General features: G+C 38.6%; 1 protein-coding gene across 4 annotated transcripts in view; it reads right to left on the bottom strand.

Annotated features, from left to right (window-relative positions):
* The window catches only part of nck2a (NCK adaptor protein 2a), a 46,966-nt gene that overhangs the window by 16,739 nt on the left and 4,662 nt on the right, over positions 1–25,565 (bottom strand). The window contains exon 2 of one of the 4 annotated variants that reach the window (XM_043249561.1): positions 13,371–13,467. The exons of 1 other annotated variant lie outside the window; for it this stretch is intronic. The gene's annotated coding sequence lies outside the window, so the exon portion shown is untranslated. Of the gene's footprint in view, positions 1–11,757; positions 11,837–13,370; positions 13,494–25,565 lie in introns of those variants that run through there. 2 more of the 4 variants (XM_043249562.1, XM_043249563.1) reach the window with 2 other exon arrangements.

The following is a 25,565-nucleotide window of genomic DNA, read 5'->3' on the forward strand; positions in this document are numbered from 1 at the left end:
GGAGGTCTCTGTCCCGGCAGCGTGGTGATAGATGACACTCATTTCGCTAATCGGAGCCCCGCCCCCTGTAACATCCACACAGCTTAGCCCACCTCCTTAATAATCAAGGCTGTTAAGAAGACCGATGGCTCTGCCGGGGGAAAGCAGATCAATCCTGAAGGCTCAGCGTTCGCTCAGACGCCGGAAAGCTGCTTGGTAATGATCAATCTTACCCTGCTCACTGTCAGCTTACGCTCACTTACACGTGCGGCGGGAGAAGCCTTTTAACCGAGAAGAGACAATTAGCCGGGTTATAAACATTTCTCTCCACGGCCAGAAGAACTGTCGTACTCCACTTCGTATAAATGCTTCAGACTCTGCAATGTTTTGCGGAGACGAGAACAGAAGGAAGCCACTCTCTGACCTTGAATTGATCTAGCCTCGGCCAAGATGTGTTCCCATAGTCCAGATGCACTTAGCACTCTGAGCCCTGCTCTCGAGGGACTAAAAGCATTTAATACGACTAATACATCCGCTAGGCAAATGTCCAGCTCGCATTCGCTTAACCCAACTAAACATGTCTCGCACGCAAAGCAGTTGCCAAATATCTGCTTAAATGTGCAGATTACATAATTCAGGGGTTATTTCAATGCAACTCCATTTAAATGAACTCTCAATGTGCCGATTTGCTTCTCAAGAAATTATATATATATGTTACAAAGGATTTCCTTTTCACTACAACTCATAACTGCCTATTAATTAAAATTTAAAATCAGTATATGAGAATCATTTCTGCAGGACGAAGTAATTCTCCTTAATGTCTTAATTGTTTGTACTAGAAAGCAATGATATGACATAGGGAAAATAAGCTAGTTTCCTCAGAAGCAAATAAGGAAAAAACATGAGCTAAGCGAAGGCAGCAAGGACAAAAGAAATCAAGCAAGAGTGGGTTAAAAATGTACTTTTGCTTTCCCAAAATGCATCTGGTCTGGCCTTCCCCCTCAAGTGGGAATTTTGAGTGGGACTTTAAGAAAGGCTTCTGTCCGGCTGCATCAGCACTCTATAGAGCCTCTCTGGAGCTCTTTAACCAGCACAAAAACACCAGGACGAGGGGAAAAGAGAAAGCACAAAGAAAGAGAGAGAGGACTACAGAGGTCCCATCAGATTCTTCAGTATAGAGGTTAAGAATGAATCTACCGCTCATCTCTTTTACGCTTTCCTGGGCTCTTTGGATTTCTGTCGTGTCTAGCAACGGCGGACTGCCACATTCATCTCCATTCACCAAACATCCCCTGGCACCAATACAGACGTATTCAGAACCATTGAAACGGGCTCGAGAATTAAGCTAATGCGGTGGAGCAGGGGTACGGAGTAAATCTGGCCCAACGTGAAAGTGAAATCAGGACCTTTAATAGGAAGGGACATGTGCTTTCCATTGCTGGTGTTAATGATTAGACCGAACCAGCAGTCCACCCATCTCACGCCTCCTCTGTGTTTCTTGCCCTCGAATGAACTCTCACACACACCGACCGAACTGCTCTGATCTCAGAAACACAAGACATTACATCATACAACAGTGAGAAATGCACAAGCATCTTAAAATAGACAGTGGCGAGAAGGAATCAAGTTGGACAGTAACATGGCGAGACCGGTTTCAAACTGGTTATTTTTGAAAATGAGAGACTAGGATGATGATGATGATGAAATGTCGGCAACACCAACACGCTAAATGATGACTCAATTTACATTTGGACATCCACATGGTACGCTATAGAAATAGTACTTTTCGTAAATAATATATCACACTACATAGATACAATCATATTTCATGATTGTATCTATGCATCACTACATGATTTAAATGAAAATATCTAGTTAAAACAATTGCACAGTGAATCATTTATATTAAAATGACTCTTGTCCCTTTACATCCTACAACTTTTAGCAAAAGAGTTATGGTTAATAAATGTGCTTAACAAAAAAAGTATTTATGCTCTTTGTGCTGCTCGCCAAAAATATTCTGTTACAAACAACATTTATGAGAGTCGTTCATCATGACATGAGTATATGTAACAGCAATAACAGTTTGACTATGACAACAACATAGCTTTTTTTTACAATGCTTAATTACAACTGATTTGTGATATTACAATAAAACCCTAAACAAGGCATGTAACAGCAATAAAGATATGCAGGGGGCTCAGAACTCATTACTCATTAAGTAACATGTTGATTTTTATATGAATTTGTAAGCTGCAGTTTGTCCATAATACACATCTTTTAAAACAAAGTAAAAGTAACCGTGATGGTCTTGCTCGAACCGTAGCTCTCAGTGGCGCATAAGCAGATTGTACAAAAAGTATGCATTCACATGATCCAATTTGCCAAAACGTAAAATAGTTACAAACCGCCATTTTGATGTGATCAATATAAGGTCTCGCATTTCTTGCCACACTAATATCTCACCAGTTCTGTTACAAAATGTGTCACATTCATTGTATCAACTGATAACCAAAGCAAACAACAGCGTCCTAGAGTCCAAACTACAGTACGGTGGGCTGGGCTTGCGGTGACGCATCCTGTAATGTCTCTCATGAGGTTAGCGGTTGCTCCTCTTCAGTAAGCAATAAAAGAAAATTAATGACCGTTTGACTGCTTGGTGACGCCATCCAAGAAGCCTTCACGCGACTGGCATTAAAGCGTATGGCTAATGGTGAACAGATTTCCACTGAGGTCCTAGTTTACTTACAAGCATTGATCACAATGGACAAAAAGAAAAAAAAACAACATTTAGTGACTGAACCACATTACAGAGCAAACCTTTAAAAAGCTACAGCGCATGACTTTCAGCAAATCCCGAGGTGATGTGATTGCATGCAACATTTTTCTTACAAACAACAACCTTGTTTGTGTCACAACCAAATCATGACTGTTTCTGTCATCGCTTTGCATAATGAGAACGCTCTGAATTAAGACTTTGAGTGCAGAAAAAAAAAAAAAAAAAAAAACTCAGTCTTTGATGTCGGTTCTCAACGTTGTTCCAGTGGTGCTTTTCCACAAATCAATTCGGCATTGTTCAGCAAACAATATTTCCATTGTTCAAAATGCATCTCAGACCTCTGAGTAATAATCTAAAGAACCCCCTGATCCTGAAATGACCCCTGAACCCTGACATGCAAAAAGAAAAATCCCACACAAATATGCAACAGTCAAAAGATAAACTTCATTTTCATAATACTACTGAAGTTCCTAAAAAAAAAAAAAATTCTCATTTACTCAACCTGCATGAATAATTATGCACTGGCTGTGCAAAACGACATTTTCATTGGTTGCCCAAATGATCACTTGACTACTACGCCCTAAAGAAAGGGGTGCAACAGAATATTAAATAGTTTAACTTGACATTTAAAATAACTGAATAAATTAATTTCTAATGATGGCTTCTACCTTATAAATTTGTTTGTTTTTAGCATCTAGCTAACATCATATGATCGAGCAGCAAATGTAAAATTATGATACACTCTCAGAAAAAGGTTACAAATGCTTTACAAATGCTGCACTGGGGCAGTACCTCTTTAGAGGATACAAATTTGTACCTAAAAAAAAAATCATACTGGTACCTTAAAGGTACACATTAGTACTTAAAATGTGTTTATGTAAAAATGACTAGATTTCGCCCACAAAAACACGCTGTAGCCATAAATGATGGAGGGTGCACCTTAATAAAGAACTAGAGATTAAGACGACATTACACTCTTCCTTTTATTACGTCACACAGGAATGCGGGTAACCTCCATCGATGTCATAGGTCTGACAGCTCTCACGCTCATCTCCCAGAACAGATTACCACGCGACACGGATCTCCTTTCCAGCGCTGAGCATTCTCACTCAGCCTTTTCCTTTCTTTCTTCCCTCCCATCTAAGAGTAAAGGGCATTGTTTGCCGGTTTCCATGGCTGCAGCGGCCGAACCGTCTCTGAGGAGAGGGACAGACAGGCAGACGGGTGTCTGGAGAGGAAGAGGGGAGACTGAGCCTACATAAACTGAAACAAAAGGGTTTGCCATGCCCAGCACACCAGAGATGCACTGAACAGGTGGTCCAGAATGGCAAATCACACAGTTTGGAGTCCTTTTCCAAAACGATTGCTCAATCTGTAAAAATTAGGAATGCTGCTACACATTTATTTTCTGAAAATAAAGCTATTTCATATGATAGTAACGGCAGGCAATATAATCACAGTATGAGTGAATTAAATGGAAAATATACTTTACGGTTCAAATGTGTTTTTTTAAATATGTCTGTTACGCTCTCCAAGTCTGCATTTACTTGATCAAAAATACAGATAAAAATGGTAATATTCTGAAATAGCATTTCACTTTAAAATAACCATGTTCTATTGTAATATACAGTAAAATGTAATTTATTTCTGTGATGCAAAGCTGAATTTTCAGCATCATTACTCCAGTCTTCAGTGTAACATCAGAAATCATTCTAATATGCTGATTTGCTGCTCACAAAACATTTCTAATTATTACCAGTATTAAGACAGTTGTATAGCTTTATATTCTTAAGGAAACTGTGATACATTTTAAAAGAAAGTCAACTTAAAAGAATAGCATGTATATGAAACCATTATAAATGTCTTTGTCACTTTCAATTAATTTAATGCATTCTCGCTAAACAAAAATTGGTTTTAAATTACATTTTTTTAAAAGTTGTACATAGGTTACCATGCTATAAAACAAGATAAGATCCCTCTCAGTTCCACTTATTCTCCTTCTCGTCTCAATACGCTCTCTTGGTTTTGCTCTTCTGAGAATCCCGCGCTTCCTTCAAACGACTCATAATTCTTTCTCATGCTGCTTGTTTGCTTGAATGCTCCTGAGATCGAGGTTATTTCTTTTCTTTTCCTGTTTGTGAGCTCGGCAATACTCCCAAAACACTAATAATTCAGAAAGCAGTGATATACTGAGAACAAAAGCTTTGAAGTATAACCCAATTCTGATGTCTGCGTTCTCCCTAAAGAAACAATGCTGTGTGTCTGAATGTATGGTTTATTCACAGAAAATGTCACGGAGAGGTCAGAGCCCACATTTGTGGGAACACTTGCTCTAAGGCACGTTATCTCCTTCAGCTCCACTACTGGGGTCACATATCACACAACAGACCGGATATTGTCTAAGATCTACACACTGACATGCATTTCAGTCTTTATCTATTATAAAATGTGTTTTAAACTACAAAAAGTAGCATCGCATATTTGCTACTGTCAGCTTTAACCGATCTAGAAAAACCAACTGCTCTCAAGCTACATTAAACATGCTTTCAGTACAGCATTCGGCGTGTATTACAAATTCAGCTCAGAGATTCTTCTCTCCCTGTGGTGTTTATTTCCTCGGTAGTTTAAAGTCGCTAATCAAATCTCAACCCGATGCATCGCCCCAGGGTGTTTTCCATGTGCATCTGAATGGAATCCATCAGTCTGAGAACAACTGTTGCCTTAGACAAAGACAAAGTTGAACACAGACATTTCACAAGGGTGAAAAACAAGTGCTGCCAAAAAAAAATAAAAAAAATCATAGTTTAACGTACAAAGCTAGGAGTTTACGCCGCATCAAAGAACACTAAGAATCTATTGATTTCAAACGGGGTGGTGCATTACAAAGGCATAAAGGAAAAAAAATTAAGTTTGTGACTCAATGTTGAGGAAATTCTAACTTGCTGCAACATGCAGAGACTGAAGAATTAATTCACCAAGAAGTGGCAGGTCGAACTGGCCTATTGACAGTACATCCATAATAAAGAGCTCAAAACATGAATACTGTACTCTTTGTCTTTGTTTTAGACTACATTTCATGATACTAAAAATGTCATGTGGTTTAATTAAGTAACATCTCAATCTTCAAAAAAAGGTTTAATTGTATATTTTTAAAATGTAGGATTTTCAAAAGGTCACTAAACTTAACTTGCCTTGTCATGCAAAAAATTTAATTATCACTAAATTTAAAATAAAGGTTACAGCGATGGCATAGAAGAACCATTTTTACTGTGAATAGTTCTTAAAATTGTTTTTCTTTCTTAACGTAAAGTACATTCAATAATTGATTAACCTATTTTCACTAGGAAAAAAACTTTTGCGCAATGGGAATATTCTTCATTAAACCACCAATGCCAACACATAAAAAACATGCTCTTATCAGAAGATGTCAATTCTTGTGGTTGCATACAAGACATTTTTTGTGTATTTTTGAATAAACATAAAATAAAATGTGTAACGCCGCACCCAGATATCACCATTTATTAGTCAAAAGGCGCAAACGTTTGACTGCACATGATCCACTGATTTTTTTCCCCTTTTGTTAAAAGCACAGATCAAATTTTAGCATTTTTGTTTTTCCTCCAATAAACAGCAGATCAACAAAAGGATGCCGCGAAGATCAGAAGCGCATTATGGGAGTTGACGTTTTTAGCAAAATGCCACCCACAGCCCCTTTTCTCTGATTTTTCTAGTCAGGTAGCACACGTTTCTTTTCTTTCTTTTTTTTTGCATTTCTACTGCACAGACACAGATCTTGCAAGCAATGAACTCCCTCTTTAAGCATACACCAAAAAGCTGTATGCAGGTTCAGTAGTGCTTAAAAACCTTCCTTATACATTCTCTATCAATCAAATGCACCACGGGAGTTTTGTCTAGTGTGTAACTGCCACACACACACACACACACACACACACACACGACTTGTGTTGATGGATTCTCTAAGAGAACGATCAAAATCCTTCAGCGGTTACAGTTGGGAAGCTCTTGTGTTTATCACAGGCCTGCAGTGAATCACATACCAAACTGAAGCGCTGCAAATATTCGAGAAACAATCTCCAAGTAAACCTGCTGTGATCAAAAGGATATGTGGGGCACCGAGCACGCCAGCGATGCCCTGCAGCAGGGCATGCATAATAAACAGGCATGTTGAACGGCGCATGTACTAATCATACCGTTTACTCACACACATTGTCATCGCAAAACAGGTACAGACAAAAAAAAAAAAAAAAAAAAAAAACACAAAAGGCCTTTCGGCAAAAAGAGCCATTTACAGAAAGGGCAGGATGTCACAGGTTTCTGGTGTCTCATTACGGGCTCATCTCCCTTGTGCGGGGCTTTGACCTTGCCTCTGCTACAGGGCAGGCCTCTGACAAGCTCTCTTCGTGACTTCCACGGGCTAAGCAGCGCTCGCTAACCCACATGGCTCTCAGCTACAGTTACACTGCACAAATGCAGCGCTACAGAAGGGCTTCAGCACCTGTCAAAACAAACATGCTCGGCACACATGTCCGCTGAGTCAAACCAAAAGAGTACTCAGTCAGGCAGCACAATGAATTCTTTTACAAGACATTCAAGCCTGCCCACCAAATTAGGCCACTTTACTCTCCTTTACTTTGACTCTCCCTCTACCTGTTCATGTGTTCTGTGTGCGGTGGTGGGTATCAGGTCACTTAAAAATGTGCGTGAGTGCTGGAGAATTGATTCACAGATCAACAGTATGAACTGATTCTACAATTTTTTCAATTATCCATTAAATGAGAGTCAAAAAAAATGAACAAGCATTGTAAAAATGCCCATATGATGAGTCGAAGTGTTCTGAAGCCGTGCAGCAGCTTGTGTGAGGAACAGACTCAAGTTTCAGTTGTGAGCTGCCAAAAAAATGTTCGATTTGAGATCTACAGCAGAGCACGGGATTTATTTTTTTTTTTAGTTTGGAAAAACAAGAAGCAGAATAAATTATCTATTAATTTAAACTCCAACAGTGTGACAAACACTAAACGAAATATGTTCCATACTTGAGCAGAATATTACTTGGTCTACTATCATAAATCATTGCAGATAAATCTGAACTCGTAGTGATTAATAACTAGTGATAATCTGTTCATATTCTGCCATTTTAGATGATCAGCATTGGTTAGATTAACAGCAGTGGTCACTTCACTTTTTTGTATCATTTATATACTACTATTGCTTTGTATTTCAATTTAATTTTGTCTTTCAACATTCTATATTATTTTTTATATTAAAATATCTATTGCTTACAAATATTTCAGTAATGTAGTTTTAGTTTTTTTAGCACTTCAATCTCACAACAAATTCATAATGAAAAATGTTCTGTATTAAAAAAAAAAAATACTTTTTTTTTTTTTTTTTCATTTATCGTCTATTCGTCTATTGTTGATTTTTTGCACATCTAATGTGATGGAAAAAAATCAGAAATGGACCAAAACTATGTTTTTCTCTGAATCTTTAAGGCAAGAATACACTACATGACTTCTAAAATCTGTACAGTTTTTTAAAACGCTAGGTATCATACACTTATCGACCAAGATACACTACACGACCGAGGATCATACACTACCAGACTTTAAAGTTGTTCCGATCGCAATGAACTCATGCAGAAATGTGTGCCTTGTTTCTAGAATCGTTCTAAAATTGGCTGAAAATAGTAAACATGTTTGATATCCTCCGACTGGATGGAATCAAAGTCTAAAGCTAAAAAAAAAAACTAACAAAAAACATTTTCTGTGCAATCTGTCAGCTTTAATCTGCAGACTGGCTCTGATTTTCTCCAACTAGTGTCACCTTGTTTAGACTGGAAACCACCAATCCCAGAATTCCATATGACCTTTGGCCCTTTGGCAATGATCTTGGGATAACAAGTACAAATTCCAAACTAAGACTTAGACACAAATGAGATGCTAATGAATCTAACTGTATGGCAGCCCTAACTAGACTGGCCCAAAAATATACTTCAGGCTCTCAGTGAGTGTGTGTGTGTGTGTGTGTGTGTGTGTGTATCATCCAGCTGCTTCCACTGGGACAACTAATGACTCACTGTGTGCCCTGGCGGCGATGTATCCACTGCATGCTCACATCGGATACGCAGATAATATATGCTCCCACACACACACGCTAAAACAAACATATATCTCTCACAGCTCTAAATCAGAGCAGACTTGCGTCTACCCACACACACACTAAAAAGCCTGTGGTCTATTATATGTACCCGGGTACACAGAAAATAGAATACCTGCGGTCCAATGCCGGAGCTGGAACAAACATTGAAAGCGACACATGCCTACAGATACCGTCTCATTTCTCTGTGTGCGTAAGATACGAGCGGGGAGATGGCAGCTAAACAGACAGTCCCGATCAAACGCGGGGCTTCAAATCGAGCACAAGATTACTAGCACGCGCTCTGGGGACGGAGACGAACGAGAGCCCACAGCTGCGAGAGCCGGAGAAGAATTCATTCAGGAAGATTGAAGGCATATCTCTCTCCGGCTGAAGTAATGAAAAAGGGCTTGTGAACACGAGTCTTCTGGCTGTGAGAAAGGGGATTGTCAGGAATAAGAGAGGAGGGGATGTTTTCCAGAGCCTGGGAAGATCGTGGCAGTGCGGTAATAGGCCTACAGCCATAAATCTCAATCTATATCTAACGGCAGATGCATCTACATTATGCTACGCCGTGAGTCTTGGGGAAGCAAGACATGGATACACTGCAAAAACCACTGAGTTGAGTCGTTATAAAGAGAAGAAAATGGACCTGAAGGAAATGGAAGTACTGTACTATTTAGTTGAGCCAATCACTCACTCGTGAAAACATTAGATGAACGTAGGTAAAATCGATCAAATGCTGTTAGATGGATTTTTAAAGAATGACATTTAAGATGAGAGTAATGATGCTGAAAATTTTGATTTATAATCACAGAAATAAACTACATTTTAAAACATATTTAAATAGAAAAGAGTTATTATAAATTGAAATATTATTTCACAATATTGCTGTTTTTCAGTTTTTTAATCAAATAAATTCTTTCCTGACAAATAAGATTTTTAAAAAAATATAACCACAAAATTTTGAACAGTAGTGCGTGTTTTAATTTTTTTATTTAATTCATTGGATAGGCATGAAAACATTAGGAAATACATTTTCTAAATGAGGAAATATATATTAATTATTAATTACTCTCCCTCATGTCTTTCCTAACCTGTAAGACCTTGTGTTTTCTGGAACACAAATTAATGTATTTTTGATGAAATCCAAGACCCTCCATTGACAGCAACACAACTGTTCAAAGCCCAGAAAAGTAGTAAGGACATCATTAAAATAGTCCATGTGACATTTATTGTCCAACCTTATTTTTTTTTTGCTAATAAACCAAAAATGACAACTTTACCTAAATATTTATTTAAAGAATTCATTAAACTAGTTGCATGGAATATTTTAACAATGTCCTTACCCCTTTAATGGGCCTTGAATACGTGAGTTGCATTTTAGGGTGTACTAGCCCTTTAACTGAAATTTCATCAAGAATAAAAATTTAATATACAACGCTGTGACATATGCTGTAAGATTTTCATTCCTCCTACCCCTCCAAAGACCTATTAAGCTCGGAGTAAATAAAGCTTATCCAGAATCAGTGTGCAACTGAAAGGCGCTGAGGAATCCCATCAGATCTACAATTTCCACGATAAAGCACTCAGGCGTGAGCTTTCTGATGACTTGTATGTGGTGTACCGCAGCTGTTCTGTTTGGCCTCTGCCCAATTAAACCCCTGTGCGATATGACCAGAGGTACCATAAACCCCCTTGAAACGCTGGGTTTTGCTCTGCCTTCATCTTCGCTCCATATGCGGGTCTCTCATGGCACACAGTACGGACAGCAGTACATATCTGCTCAATTTCATTCCATCACAGTCCCTCTGAGACGCCCATATGGAGGGTCTCTCTCGGTCTTCCTCTCTTCCTCATTACGGCATGTACCGAACACCCCAGTTGGAGCGTGTCGGGCATAATCCCAGGCTGTAAGCGGACATGTGGGTAATTTCTTTAATAGGTTAGCCTGGGTTTTACACCTCCCTTTCCGCTCATAGGGTAATCCAGAGAGAGCCACCACAATAACCCTCAAACATCATCAGTATGCATAGAGACTGAACCAGAGGATGGCAAGGACGATGGAATATTCATGTTTCCCTAATAACCGGATGTGAAGAATTAATCAAATCACTCTATAATTTATTAATGCGATCACTTTAAGGCGGGTTATCGGATAGAAAAAAAATGCATGTAATGTAAATGTATGCGGAATACAGTGTGTTCAACCACGGGGGGGTTTAGTATCTTGCTCATAAAATTATATTTCTGCCCATAAAACCACTTTTATCTTTTATTCTCTGCAGATAAAACTGGCTCTTTTTTCGGCGTTTCGGCGATCATGCAAACATACAAATGCAAGCGAAACGTGCGATTAGTAGAGGTAGCATCCCCATCGTTAATTTTCAAAACACAAATTAAGATCTTTTTGAAGCAAGCCAAAAGCTTTCTGAGCCTGAATAGACAGCAACACAACTACATTGTTCAAGTAAGCTAGTAAAGAATCGGTTAAAATAGTCAACGAGACGTCAGCGGTTCAACCGTAAGTTTTGGAAGCTACAAGAATCCTTTTTGTGAGTGAAGAAAACAAAACGAACATCTACGTTTCTTCTCTTCTGTGTCAGTTGTCGTAATCTTGTGAAAACTGACACTGAAGAGAAGTTGTTGAATGAAGTCATTCACAGATGAAAGATGTCAACGTCAACGTCATCTCCAAAAACGGAAACAGATAACCACAGGACAGTTCTTGTAGATACATTACAATGTCAGTAGCGTGAGGGTCTATACAAACACCACTATCTACAGATGTGCCTATGGAAAGGCCTTAATGAGCCGTCCGATGAGAAATGCTGTTTACTCACACCGAGCGTGTCCTTCGCCTTCCCTTTGTACTATAGAGCTCCCTCTCTGTTCACTGCTGAATTATTCTCTTTGATGCACCTAAACACACACACACACACACACACACGCACACATATACATAGAGTGTGGAGACCTTTCACGGTTAGACCTCAGGGTCCTCATCTCTGAATCATGTGCTCACATCAGTGAATGAGCACATCACTTGACCATGATTAATGTTTACCAAGCCTTCAAGGGCATTTACAGTCTCATGTGTGTTTTAGATCAGTCTTGATCACAACAGGTGAGCATACGGCTTTAAAGTGGAAGCATGCTTTTTGTCATGTTAAAGCTAGGAGTGTGTATAATTAGGACTCTTGCAAGCCAACAGAATTCTAAAATGTGTCTTATCTACACTTTTTTTTTTTTTAACCGTTGCATTTTTATAGAATTCCACAAGTATTTTCAAAAAAAAAAAAAAAAAAAAAAAAAAATTAACAATAAATTACAACTACAGCATATGCCAATAAAAAAATAAGCATTAAATTGATTCAGAATTGTGAGGAACTGCAGGATCCGTTTTTATACCCAAACCATTAAAAGAGATTGTTCACCCAATTTAATGAACGTTTCCCTCTTGTTATCCGCAGATGAAATACAGGTTTGTAATGACTTGACGGTGGGCTAAATGATTTTTCATTTTTGTGTGAACCTGTCCCTTTTCAATATTTTCTCCCAGTTTGATATGCAGAGTCAACTAAAAATAATGTTCATATCTTATGAATGTTTTGGCTAATAGCAGGTAAGATGAACATTCAGGAACGGGCATATATTTTTAAAATATGTACTACAATAATATCATATTAAATATTATTATGAATAATATTAATAATATTAATAATAATAATATTGTATATAATTATTAGAATTATTATATAGGACTGGCATTTCCATGGCTTTTTTTTTGTCAGTAACCTACCCTCATGTTTTTAAAAAACATATTACTTTCTTTCCTTTGTGTAAAAAGGTTAGAATCTGACAGTTTCAGTCACCTTCACTTTCATTGCATCTTTTATCAGTATAATGAAAGTGAAAGATGACTAATGCTGTCATTTTGCTAAACATCTCCTTTAGCGCAACATAGAAGACATAAAGTCACATTGGTTTAGATAACATGAGGGTAAATGTAAATGATGACAGGATTTTTGTTTGTCTGAATTCTCCCATCAAGTGCTTTTCACCACACCTTTCAACACAAGCGACATGCAAATAGTTGCAAATAGAGTCATGACTTTTTGACATAGTGCTGTTTAATGCTAATCATAACCCAAAACCAGTAGCAAGTATGACCTGCAAGCTTGCAATGAACGCAAAAGAGTCTTTAGTCTCCTCAAAAGCAGCACAGACAGAGTCATCGCTCAGAAGGCACATATTCCTCCATTTACAGCTATCAGCTACATGACAGCTCCGCTCTGAACGGAATAGAGTTTTCCCCTTCATTTTTCCTTGATTGAGCAAATCACAGGGGAAGTAGACAGAGACTCAGAAAACCCACTCACCCAGTGAAACGGCAACTCGTGAAAAAATGACTGGCATTCGCAAACCTTTCAAAAGCCCCCCCCCTCCTCCTCACCTGCCCGGCGTATCTCCTCTCCGCTACCTCCACGACAACACGGCCCTCGTCCAAAAATAGAACAGTTCGTCTTTACAAGAAGTAGGATGACAGCACGCTGCAACGGGAATGGGGCAATTAGATCTAAAACAAGAGAAAGTGTGCTTAAAAATGCATTTAAATGAGAACGAAAGACACACCCGTGAAAGAACGAGGAGGTATATTTAGAAACCGAAGTACTGTGAAGTTATCACAGAGATAAACCGTCTTAAATGAAATCTGTTTTCTAAGCTCCGCAGTGACAATGAAGATAGGACTTCAAAAAGCACAGCTGAGATATGTGCACTTGTCAGAGCCGAGATGCCGTTAAGTGAATACCGCGGCACTTACCCTGTAGTCATCAGTGAGAAGCATTCACAGAGACAGATGCAGAGAGTGTCTGTCCAAAAGTGTATATATATATATATATAGACATCACTTGGTGAAGAGCCATAGATGATAATGCGTATCTACAACGAGTGTAACTAACTGCAACCATCTATTACTATCTATACTATTATGATAAGAATGCCTTCTAGAGAAAGGAATCAAGTATTTAATGCAAGGGATAATCAGCGGCTCTTAAAGCATCTTTTTCATCTACTGCAGCAGCTTCACGCGTGCTCAGCAGATCACCGAGGAACCATCTCACCCAGAACATAACTGCTTTCAGCTGCTCTCCACAGCCAGACACCTGGGAGCAATAACAGCCAAATCTTCCTGATTAAAGAACAGTTTCTTCCCAACAGCTGTCCAGCTGCTCAATAAACATCCTTAGAGTAAGCATATTAGTCCTCTGGTGCTCTTTAAGGTCCATGTCTACATGCATATCAGCCGATTTTGAATATTTTCACTAGTGCAAAGATTTCTGCCGTTTTGCACACTGTACCATTTTGGAGTGTACATAGCCTATTGTACTTAATTTTGTATTGCACGTAAATTAAAGTGTAGAGACTTATTGTTGACCATTTAAAGATTTTTGCCCAAAGAATGTTTTTTACAGTATGAAATTGTATAATACGATAAAAAATTAAATATTACTTCAGAAGAGTCAAATTTCTGAAGCCCCCCATTCAATACCTCTTTAACTAAAACTATTCATACACATTGTTTTTTTTTTAAATTCTTGCAACTATTCATTTTGGCATTACAGTTTCAGATCACACGTTTCAAAGTGCCATTTTTAGTAAATTAGTCCAGCTTTCCCTGGCTGAGTAAGGGGCGAAGGGCAAAAGTTAATGATGTCGCCTAGCTGATGCTTGAAGGTCAAAGCTTTGGCGATGTATTTAGCGCAGTGGTAGAGAAAAGGCCAAGTCACAGAAGCTGGCGGGGGACTACCGCATCCCACAATGCAACAGTGCATTTGCGTGTCACTCTGGCCTTCCACACTGACCGACGGGGGACAAGCTTAAAGGGGTGGTGGCTCATTACGTAAGCCTTATGCGTTATCGTGACAGAGCAGGCGGTTCTGGAGAGCGAGGTTAGGGTCCAGAGGAAAGACAGGAAGCTTCTCGCTAAGAGCAGATCGTGTTCTGGGCTCCTGAAGGGCAGAGCCTGGCAGCGTGTCCATGCACAGCATATGTCACGGCGAGTCAAAACACAACTTACGGCTGAGACAGCAGAAAACACATCCTGCACCTCCCTTTACATCCACCTATCCATCTACCTTTCCATCCATCATTCAATGACTCAACCAGAACAGAGCTGCAAACTAAAGCCACCGACTTCTGCAGCACAACATTTAGGGAGTCAAAAAAGTTGTTTGGAAGTGCTTCTCATCTAATCCTTACAAATATTAACATACCATAATTAATTCCAGGACACAGATTTTATACACAAGCTATTTTTGTAGTTATCTTGTTTTTTGGAAAAATGCATCAACATAATCAATTGATTACACAATAATACATGCTTCTGCCTGGAATGCACTGCACTGTTTACACTACATGATTTAGGTGGCTCTAGCTCCCAGGCGCAGAAAAAAAAATGTGATTTTGCCCCCCCAAATTTTGTGTTTAAAACAGATGTGTTCACACAGTATACAACAAAACTGACTCCTGGAAATTTCCAGGACTCACAGCCTCATTCTCACCAAATAAAACATTGAAATGGTAAAAGTTATGGTTATTTACTGCACTGGTTAGTTAACCAATTGATTAATAAACTAAACATGAAACAAAAGCAGATATGATATATCATATGAATATATTATAATGGTCCAAACAGTTGAACACAGAAACGGTTCTAAAAGTTTTATAAAAAGCATCTGTTTGCAAACTACAAGACTCACACACAGTCCTAAGTTCTGTCATGAAACTCTAGATGGTTTCACAACATTATCAACATGGTGATTGGTTCTGATTGGTTCTTTTTGCATCAGCAGCCAATGAGCTTGCTACTCAATATTTCAATACTCGGCTAGTTCTTGCTGTAGCCGTTGCAGTGAACTTCAGAAACCCTCCCCCTATATAGATCAGCTATGGGGTGATTTACAAATGCTATGTATGGGGGTTACTTCATATAAACACATTAACGTTGTCATGCACATTACCATGTTTCTAGTTGTCATAACAGAAAAGAATTCAAAATAATAAAAATTAACACCGTTTTAAATCCTTCAGGTGAATTTAGGCTTTACATGCAAGCGTTAGACAACAGCAGATAATATAAATTAAAAAAAAGAGGAAATGGGAATTCTATACATGTATTGTACATATGAATTCTATATGTACAATAGAAAATTCTATATCATCTGACAAAATGAAAAATCTCTAACATCAGTTTATTGGCTTTGATATTGATACATCATGCATCGTTAAATCAGATTTTAAATGGTTGTCACCATCTTTTGGCGCCTTATGCAACTATTTTCGCTGCATTCTACTGCAGCACAAAAATATTCATCCAACTTCATCCATCGTTCATCCCTCGCTCTCTCTGCCTATCAATATGTACTACTGAGAGTCTGTCCTTGGCTTACGCTGGCTCTCCTTCTGGGTCTCAATTTCCATCTTTATCTCCCTGCAGATGATGTCATTGTAAAGCCATGTGCCAGCTAAACAAGGGCTGGCAAGGGACGGGATTGTGGGATTTTGGAGCATGGCGCACTAACAAGTATTCACACACCCCTCTGTTCACTGTATGTCCTCTTCTGTTGACATCAACTCAGCACAGCCATGGCTTAGGCAATGAAACAGAACTTCAATTACACACTCATCTGGTTTGGCCCGAGAGGTTCTGGGGCAGCGAGGACACTCACTCTATGATTGTTCAATGTGCCCCCCCCCTTCAACATTTCCCGCTCAGCTTGGGGGCGCATCGCAGCTGTCACAGGCCTCCGTTCCCATTGCCTAATAAGCCAGTAATGCAAAAATCTCTATATAAAAACCCTCTGCCAACCAAATGTCTGTGATGGGTGAGGGAGTCTTTTTATTAGAAGCAGCACCCCATAATTACCATTCCACTTCACTGAGTACCGGCCCAAGCAATTAATGTGTCATCCAATTAGCCCACCAGGAGATCTTTAAAGAGCCCACCATTGTTAGCATGCAGATGACTCAAACCCAGGTGACGCTCAACATTTGAAAGCTTAGGTTAGCCTGCAACTTAATGTATGCGTTACAGTTTATTAACTTAACACAAACCACTCAGGGTGCTCTCGATAAAAGTTAAAGAACCACCTCTTCAGTTTTAAGACGCTCTCATCAACATCCAAATGTTTTTTGCCTTAAAACAAGGTCAATGAGTATAAAACTGAACAAAATTTAACAGCCATGAAATTATATTTTTCATTTTTATTTAAATTATGCAGTACCGTTCGTAATTTTTGGGTAAGTAAAAAAATGATCAAAAGGTAAAACATTTTTAATAATGTTTCCTAAAATTATTTATATAGCACAATTTTAAAATAAATAAATGAATAAGGCATGTTTCTTGCGCACAGAATTAGTATATCTGACTTATTTCAGAATCACGTGACAATGAAGACAGGAATAATGACTACTTTATATCACAGGAAAAAAATACTTTAAAATATTTAAATAGAAAACTAATATTTCATTTATATTTCATAATATTACTGTTTTTGTTAATATTACTGTTTTTCATAATATTACGGAGTAAAATATGCCGTAATTTACTTTTTTGGGTGAACTATATCTTTACTAAAGAATATGTGAATCTCAGCTGATTTTTGTGATATGGTCTGTTTGTCTTTTAATTGCTTGCGTCACTTACTTCAGTGAAGGTCAGACTATCATTCTTACAGTTGCATGCAATGAATTATATCACTCTTCCTAATAAAATTAACTTTTTTACCTGCTAAAGCAATAATGTGAATGTAATATTTAATCTTAATTTTAGAGTCTGACAACAACATAATTGCTTGGGCAAGTAAGGCGATTAAAGACCAGGGGACATAATTACACTACCAAATCCAGCACAGGAATGTGACACTCAAACAAATGGACAAACACACTCTTGTACAGGAAACGGTCAGGTCAGAGTGCACATCATTTCCTTTGCAAACAGAGGGATGCATTTCAACAATGGATTACAGAATGTGATAGAGAGCAATTTGGGAAAAAGTAGGTTTGTGAATTGCAAAGGGGATTCTTTCTGGCAAACAAATCTAATGATGCAGCCTGAAAATCAGCCCAGTTTCTTCAGTCTACCATGTCTCAGAAGAAAATATTTCACCTTGGGGAACCAAACTGGCTCTCCGTCTGCTTTATGAAGTCTTTACTCAAAATAAACAAAAGGTCAACGGTCTCCAAACTATTAGATGAAATACTGGAATGTTCTTACAAACCTTTTTTAATTGGAGTTTATGTAAGACCTTGAACGTCCGCAATTTAATATTAATGGGAATGTTGTTTGGGATAATATTACGGCAGCCTCAATAACACTATATCATCCAATTATTAATTATGATTTTCAATGATGAAAACCACATCTCCACATCTTTCTCTTCGAATTGTTTTCGACAGCTCCTTGGTACATATCCCATACTGTGGACCTACTCTGATTTCAACAGCTTCTGGGAGGCCAAAACCAACATCCAATAACTGGCATAACCTAAACAATGTATGGTGCAAAATGGGTGTGAGCTCTGAAAATGATGTAACCTGCAATCAGAAAAGCCAATGGTATGGATTTATGTCGTAACAATATTTTCTGATGAATGTGAATAATGCATTATCAGGGTTACTTGTTTTTTTTTTTTAGGCTGACTGAAAAAAAAGAAAAGAACAGTTCAGAAACAATGTGACATGTGATTTATATTATACGCACAAAAACTGATACAAAAGCATGTTAGCTATAACGCTTTATAACGACAGCCTGCCATATACCGATTAACCGGTGCTTGTCCACACCCTTAACACAAACAAAGGAAGTCATTTGACTGAGGTTGCTTTGTTTAGCTTTTGTGAAGATTGTGACTGTGTATGCGTGAGCACGTGTACAAATAAATATGACGCTAACATACCACACTGCTCAGGCTCCAGTCAAACAAAACAACAGTAGAGTTGGCAACAGCCCAAGACTCTCGTCTCTGCAGTGCAGGTTCAGGTCAGGTCATTTCTGTCCCATTCATACTCATTTTTTCCATTCTCGGTTATACGCACAGCACCAAAGTTCACAGAGATTAACCCCTCTGCTTCCAATCTGTTACATCCATCAAAGCCGCGGCCCATGCTCGCATTCACAGCTGAACAGTTCCAGGTTTGATGCTGTGCGGTTTAATCTCCAACGCTAGAACTGCAGTGCGAAGCTGTCTGAAAACACATCTAAAAACACCGTAGGAAAACTTCTCATCATAAATCTATAAACAGCACTGATGCATGTCTTTTTCCCCCCTTGTAGAATATCAAGGAAAATTCCCACCAACAACGACGCAAGCTGGATTCTCCATTTGAGGCAGAAGGCCAGGCCTTAGGGTGAGGAAATTAAAGGTTGTGCAAATCTACATGGTGCATTGACATGCTGTGAAAATGCGTTCATGACAAGGAACATTTTTTTTTGCATCTCACTTAAAACACATGTCCCATGTTTGGGACATATACATGTTGCTTTTATATGGCCTATTACCCTTATATATTGATTAAATGTGACTATACATATTTAAAAATAAAGTAAAATATTAAAGTTTGGGTTTGGTTTACTACTACAATATAAAGAAATTATTTTTAAAAGTAATTTTAATGTAATTTATTCCTATAATGGCAAAGCCTAATTTGCAGCAGCCATTACTCCAGTAATTCAAAAAGCATTTCTCATTCTTGTCAATGTTGAAAACAGTTATGCTGCTTAATATTTATGCAGTACATTCTTTTGATGAGTATAGATAAAATACAGCAAACTGAAATATTTAGAAAAATAATAAATGTCTTTACCATCATTTTAATTTAATGGATTCCTGATGTATTCATTTCTTATCTTTTGTTTACTGACCCCAAACATTTTAACTATAGTGTATATTTGGAATGTATGTATGGATATTATATACCTCAAATTATCACTTCTTTGGCTTTATGGTGCAAAACAGGAAATATGTGGTTGACCATTGATTAGTAATCAGTATCAACAGCATCAATAAACTGCTTTTTTTATACTTTGTACTGTAGTACATTTTTGGAGAGTCGCACCACATGAACAACCTAAACTGTTCTTTCGTTGTCATAAAAACACAATCATGAGGGTCTACAGGGGTCCTGTCTATATCATTTCTTCGAATCCTTTACAAAAGTGGTCCCTTGATGGCTTTCAGAAAGAGTTTTATACCATGCTAACTGTCTAAAAGTTGAAGTCTCTCGAGTGTCTTTTCTCCTCTTAGTCGACTGGTTGATGGACGACTAGTCGACTACCCTGACCTATGCCTAGAGCACATTCGTGGCACCGGCCCAACAAACACAAGCCACAGCTTCATCAGCAAATACCTTCATGTGCTTCCCCGAGAGAGTGCCGTGAGAGCGAAAGCGTGTGTGTTCTCTTTCTCTGTAGGACTCCCTTCCCTTCATGAATAACGAAGAAGTGTTTTGCACACTCAGCCGACATGCAATTCACAAGGCCAGTGAACACACTAGAGTGCAGGGTACTTACACAAAGCGGTGGGCTGATGGGATCTACCACTGGGACATGGACAAAGGGGAGCCTTAACGGTTTAGCTTAGATCAGACACACACAATCTCCAGTCATCCTAAGAAAGCACACTTATGGACCACACGCAGTCTGGTAATTGATGCGCAGTGCGCACCAAACGGCAAGAGCTGCCTGATTTACTGCAAATAATCTGGAAAGTAAATTCCGTTTAGCAGGGCTTCTCCAGGCACAAGAAACTTCTAGCGAAATCAAAGAATGACTAAATGTCATTTTAAAACTAAATTAAGCCAAAACAAAAGTTTATTTGGAGTTTGAAATTGCTTTCCAGAGAAGTTAACTCTGGCTGATAAACCCCTTCAAACTGTCATTGGTTCATGGTGTTTACATAACAGGTGGGTGTGGCTACGGGGTGCTGTCCTTCTATGAAATCTTCTCTAGATTAACGACGTAGTATACATGCCAGACAAGCATGTGGTGCTGTAATTCTGAGACTTGGACTATGAACGTAAAACCTTGCACGCAGTATACAACCGAAAAATACCATACATTTATTAATCAGTGTTAGGTTTTTTTTGTTTGTTGCCGTTACGTTACGTAGCGGTGTCTGACTAGGGTGGGACGAGGGGGTTTTACAACACAAATGTCTTGTACGGCTGAACACGGACGGGGCCACTAAAGTGGATGGGGCCGTATTCCATTCAGTATGTCGCAGTCATACGCAAATACAAACATGAACACACCGAAGAGCTGCTTTGTAGTAGAAATTAATGTTACAATTTACACCGAGACATTTTTATGTTTTATACTGTAAAGCAATCCATCGCATTCAGAACATTTCTTCTTACCGCCCTATTATTGTGGCATTTCTGATAAGCTATGAACTTGGTGAAAGCGTAAATGGGTGTTTTGCAGAACAAGCTGCAAAGTGGACCAAGCATTATGCCAATAGTCAAAGTCTGACTACAAAAGGTCACGCATGAGGGATTTTTGGATGCATGCTGATAAGCTAGAAGCAGTCAACTAAACTTCACATAATAAACTGAGGTTCTGAAGCTAAAATCTGGAGCATCAAACAAAGTATATCTAAATTCTACTGCTGGGTCACAATGTTAAGCTTTAAAAAGCACGGTTTCCAAGCATGGGTGACCCTGCAGATTATGGCATGAATGTGGTTTGGTCAGAACAGAGATTTATGACGGGCTCTCAGAAGGTAAAGAGATACGGGGAAAAGAGTCAAGAAAAAAAAAAAACAGTGGGGGAGAAGAAGAAAGAAAGCGAGATAAAAGAAGAGATAATGGGATTGTCTATTAAGCCCCGTCACAGTTTCTAAGAAAACGGGTAAGAGTTCAAGCGGTTTTGTCTTCTGAAAGAAAGTACAAATTTACTGGAGGAGAAATTTCACAGAAACTAGTGGCACTGCTGAAGGTATTACAACCTCACCCATGTTCAAAGTTCATTTACAAGAGGGAACAGGTCCGGGGACGAAGAACAGGTAGTATCACGTAACTCTCGATGTAAACACAGCTTAATGATAACTTATTCAGAGTCCTGATCTTTATCCATTCCGTTAACTGGAAGAAAAATGGAGATAAAAGACTACAGGGTATCAAATTAATTTCCTCTGGCCTCCCAGAAGAGATTCAGGATACATGGTTTTCTCAACACGCAAGACTGTATTTAGTTATATAGGAACCAGGGCTGAGCAAGACATTAGATAATTATATACTCAACATGATCTAATGCTGTCAACAAAATACTATTTGCAGTTTTTATTTGCCCATTAGTTCGGATAGGCTAGTTTCATATAAAAGTGCTAAAACGGAAATAATAATTCTCAGCAGCAAAAATGTCACTAGAGGTTTGATTCATCTGCACAAATCTGTTTGTTTCAACTGTCCATTTCAGAGAATTAATAGAATAGCATTTTTTGTTGTGTTTTTTGTTAAGCAAAAACATACTGTACTGCTAAAAGTCTTGTTGTCGTTTCTTTTTAAGAAATGAATAGTTTAATCAGCAAGGACAGAAGAGATTTCCAAACCCAAAGATTTTTCACTGTAGTGTACACGGGTTGATGTTTATTTGTACGTACTGTACAGTTCTGTAAATATTGGTGCATATACAAATTAGCTAATATCATGCAACGATGGCTGTTTGGCCAAAATCTCTACCATTTCAAACACCCAAGAGGAATAGAGAGAGCTGGTCGACCATTGTTAAAAGGGCCTCGGAAGCATCACCCCAAAAACCCAACTGTTTATTTAGATATGCCAAACGCTTTTACACAATTGGATTCAAGCAAGCAGAAAACCAAGTTAATTTAATTAACTGGAGCAACAGCCACCAGCCCCGCTTCAAACAAACAAAACCCTCTGACAAAACAAAGCAGTAAACACTTACTGCACCAACAGAATCAAACTTGACAGTGACAGCACATAAAGCTCAACTTCCTGCCTCTCGCTCTCCGTCCCTCTGGCACGTCTTTGTTTGGTGTGTGAATTTCTTATGTGAACTCCTCCGTTCTTCCTCGTTTCCTTCTCTCTCTCTCCCTTCCTCCCTCTAGCTCAGTCTCCTGTCTCTCCTTCTGTGTGGTTGACAGCACAAATTTGCGGTCATGACCTTTATCTCAGAGGCTGACTAAGTGGTCAGGCCTTGGGCTGTGAAGCTCTGAAGCAGTCACAGATATCCACACACAAACACACACACACAGCCCCTGGTTACCTATTCAGAGACAATTAACCTCACTGTCTCCAGCATGTGGCTACGGTCAACACATCCAATTCAACACATCCGTAGCTCCTAAAACGCTTGATAGTAGTATACTTGAGTATACTGTGAATTTATTTTTTAATAATCATTTCTATTCTTCCTACGAAGTGATTGTATCACTTTAGAAGACATGAAGGAAACCACTGAATTTGTATGGATAACTTGAAACCTTTGGACCCCGCTGGCTTTCGCTGTACGAACATGCATTCCACTGAAGAAACAAAGTCATACCGGTTTTGAATGGCATGAGAGTGAGTGAATGATAACAGAATTCTTCTTCTTTTTCTAAGTATGCACATCTTATGCAACAGCCATCCTTATCAGATGAAGAAAGAAACTCAAATTCCCATGACTTCTAGCTGCACCTGAGGCTGTGTTCTGTTCTTCAGCATGGCTCTGTGTGAGCGAGGGGGAGGGCGGGAGAAGGCTCTGAATCAGCAGGGGAGAGGGGCCAGCAGGGCCCAGATCTGCTGCTCACTACGCGCTGCAACGAAGCACTTAGAGGTGGTGTTAAATTTCACACTCCTGTCCTGCACAACCCTGTCCAGTCCAGAATGGCCATTTCGCCGAGGAAACTCAAAACCAGCCATGCAGTTAAGAGCAGGCGACCCTTAATTACAGCCCAAGAAACCCTTCACTGGGTGATTACGACTGGAAAATGAATTAATGATCAGTTCGGTGTAAAAGGCAATAGGGTGCTAAAGAAAAAGGCTAAATATGTTGTGTTTGATTATGCTCTTCCCACGCAGAAGGGATGCATCTGTGTACCTTTAAGAATGAGCGTGTGTGTGTGTGTGTGTGTGTGTGTGTGTGTGTGTGCAGAGAAAAGAGCATATATATTTCGCAGAGAGATGAAAGAACCTTTCATAAGGAAGATTAGGTCTGATATCTGCTAGTATGAGAAAACACAATCACCTTGCTAGACCAGCTGATGGAGTGACATGATAGAGGTTACAGACAGAACAAATAGAGAGGAGTTGGTTTTAGTTGGCATGGCCACGGATTCGGTTCACTGGCCGCCTGATGCATACTGCTCAGAAAACTGGAAAGCACTTGCAAAGATCTTAAGTTTTATTGGTCTGCCAGGAAACAAAAGAACGTACATTTTGTCTATTATTTTAATATTTTAAGAATTTTATGTAATAACATTTGTTAATAAATCTCTTTTTAAAATGTAATTTAAATTTCATTTTTGGGTCATGATGTCAAATGTGTCAGGCTACAAACATCACAACAAACTAAAAAAAACTAAAAAAAACAAGCATATATAGCATTATATGTCATGTTGATTTCTCAAAAGAAAAAGCAATTAAATATTTATATTTTAAAACCTTTTATCTAGCGTAATGTCATTTTAACTAACAAACAAATGCAATTATATATTTAAGAATTTATTTAAAAAAATAAATAAATAAAATACAAAAAAATTACTCAGGTGCAGGTCAAAAAAGTCAAAAGCAATGTTGTTTCGACCATCAGGAAATGTTGCAATAAAATAACTTTATGAAGCAGAATATCAGTGTCCAGACATAATGTTTGTTTTCTGTTAATACAAAAGGTGTTAGTGTCATAGAAAAAAAAAGTTAATATACATAAAACAGTGATTTGCCATCTTTTAGTCTAAGTCAGTCAGTATTCCTTCCTCTCTGAGTGGGGTGGGGGGAATAACAAATTTTTTTTACTGGAAGGTTAGAGTTCAGACTAGAGAGGTGGTCTGACAATAAAAAAAAGTGATCAGAGGATGGATGGAAGCCAGGACTGCAATCCAGCAAAGACAGAACAAAGCCAGTAAGAGAAGGATGCTCTATGCAGCTAGTCTGTGATAGTCCCTGGAAAGCTTGTGAAAGAAACAGGTTCAGCCAAGGGACAAAGTCTAGTTCAATTTCCCAGTGAGTTTTCACACAAGTAGAGCTCTTCCGTAAAAAAAGAAAAATCTCCTTAACTGCTAATAGTTACTCATGAGAACATTCCCCATGGTCAACAAACCTTGTTGCCTTAATAAAAACACAATTAACAAAACAATGCCCTCGTTAAATAAATTGCCCTTTCTAAACGGATGCCACCGCGACGGCACTGAACACCCAGATTGCAGCCCACACAAACAAAGTCTGCATGCAAAACAAAGCTAAAGGAGGCTTTTCTGCAAACATAAAAAAAAAAGCCTGACGATGAGTTATCCGCGTTTTGAGAATTTTGGCACATTTAACATCTTGTCATAATCACGTTGTCATGTCTAACAAACCGCAGTCTGAGGGCGTGTACACACATGTCATGTTTGGTTCCATTAAAATTAGCTTTGGTGCGATTGTC

This window comes from Puntigrus tetrazona, chromosome 9, assembly GCF_018831695.1.
Source record: "Puntigrus tetrazona isolate hp1 chromosome 9, ASM1883169v1, whole genome shotgun sequence".
In the NCBI taxonomy this organism is placed as follows: Eukaryota; Metazoa; Chordata; class Actinopteri; order Cypriniformes; family Cyprinidae; genus Puntigrus; species Puntigrus tetrazona.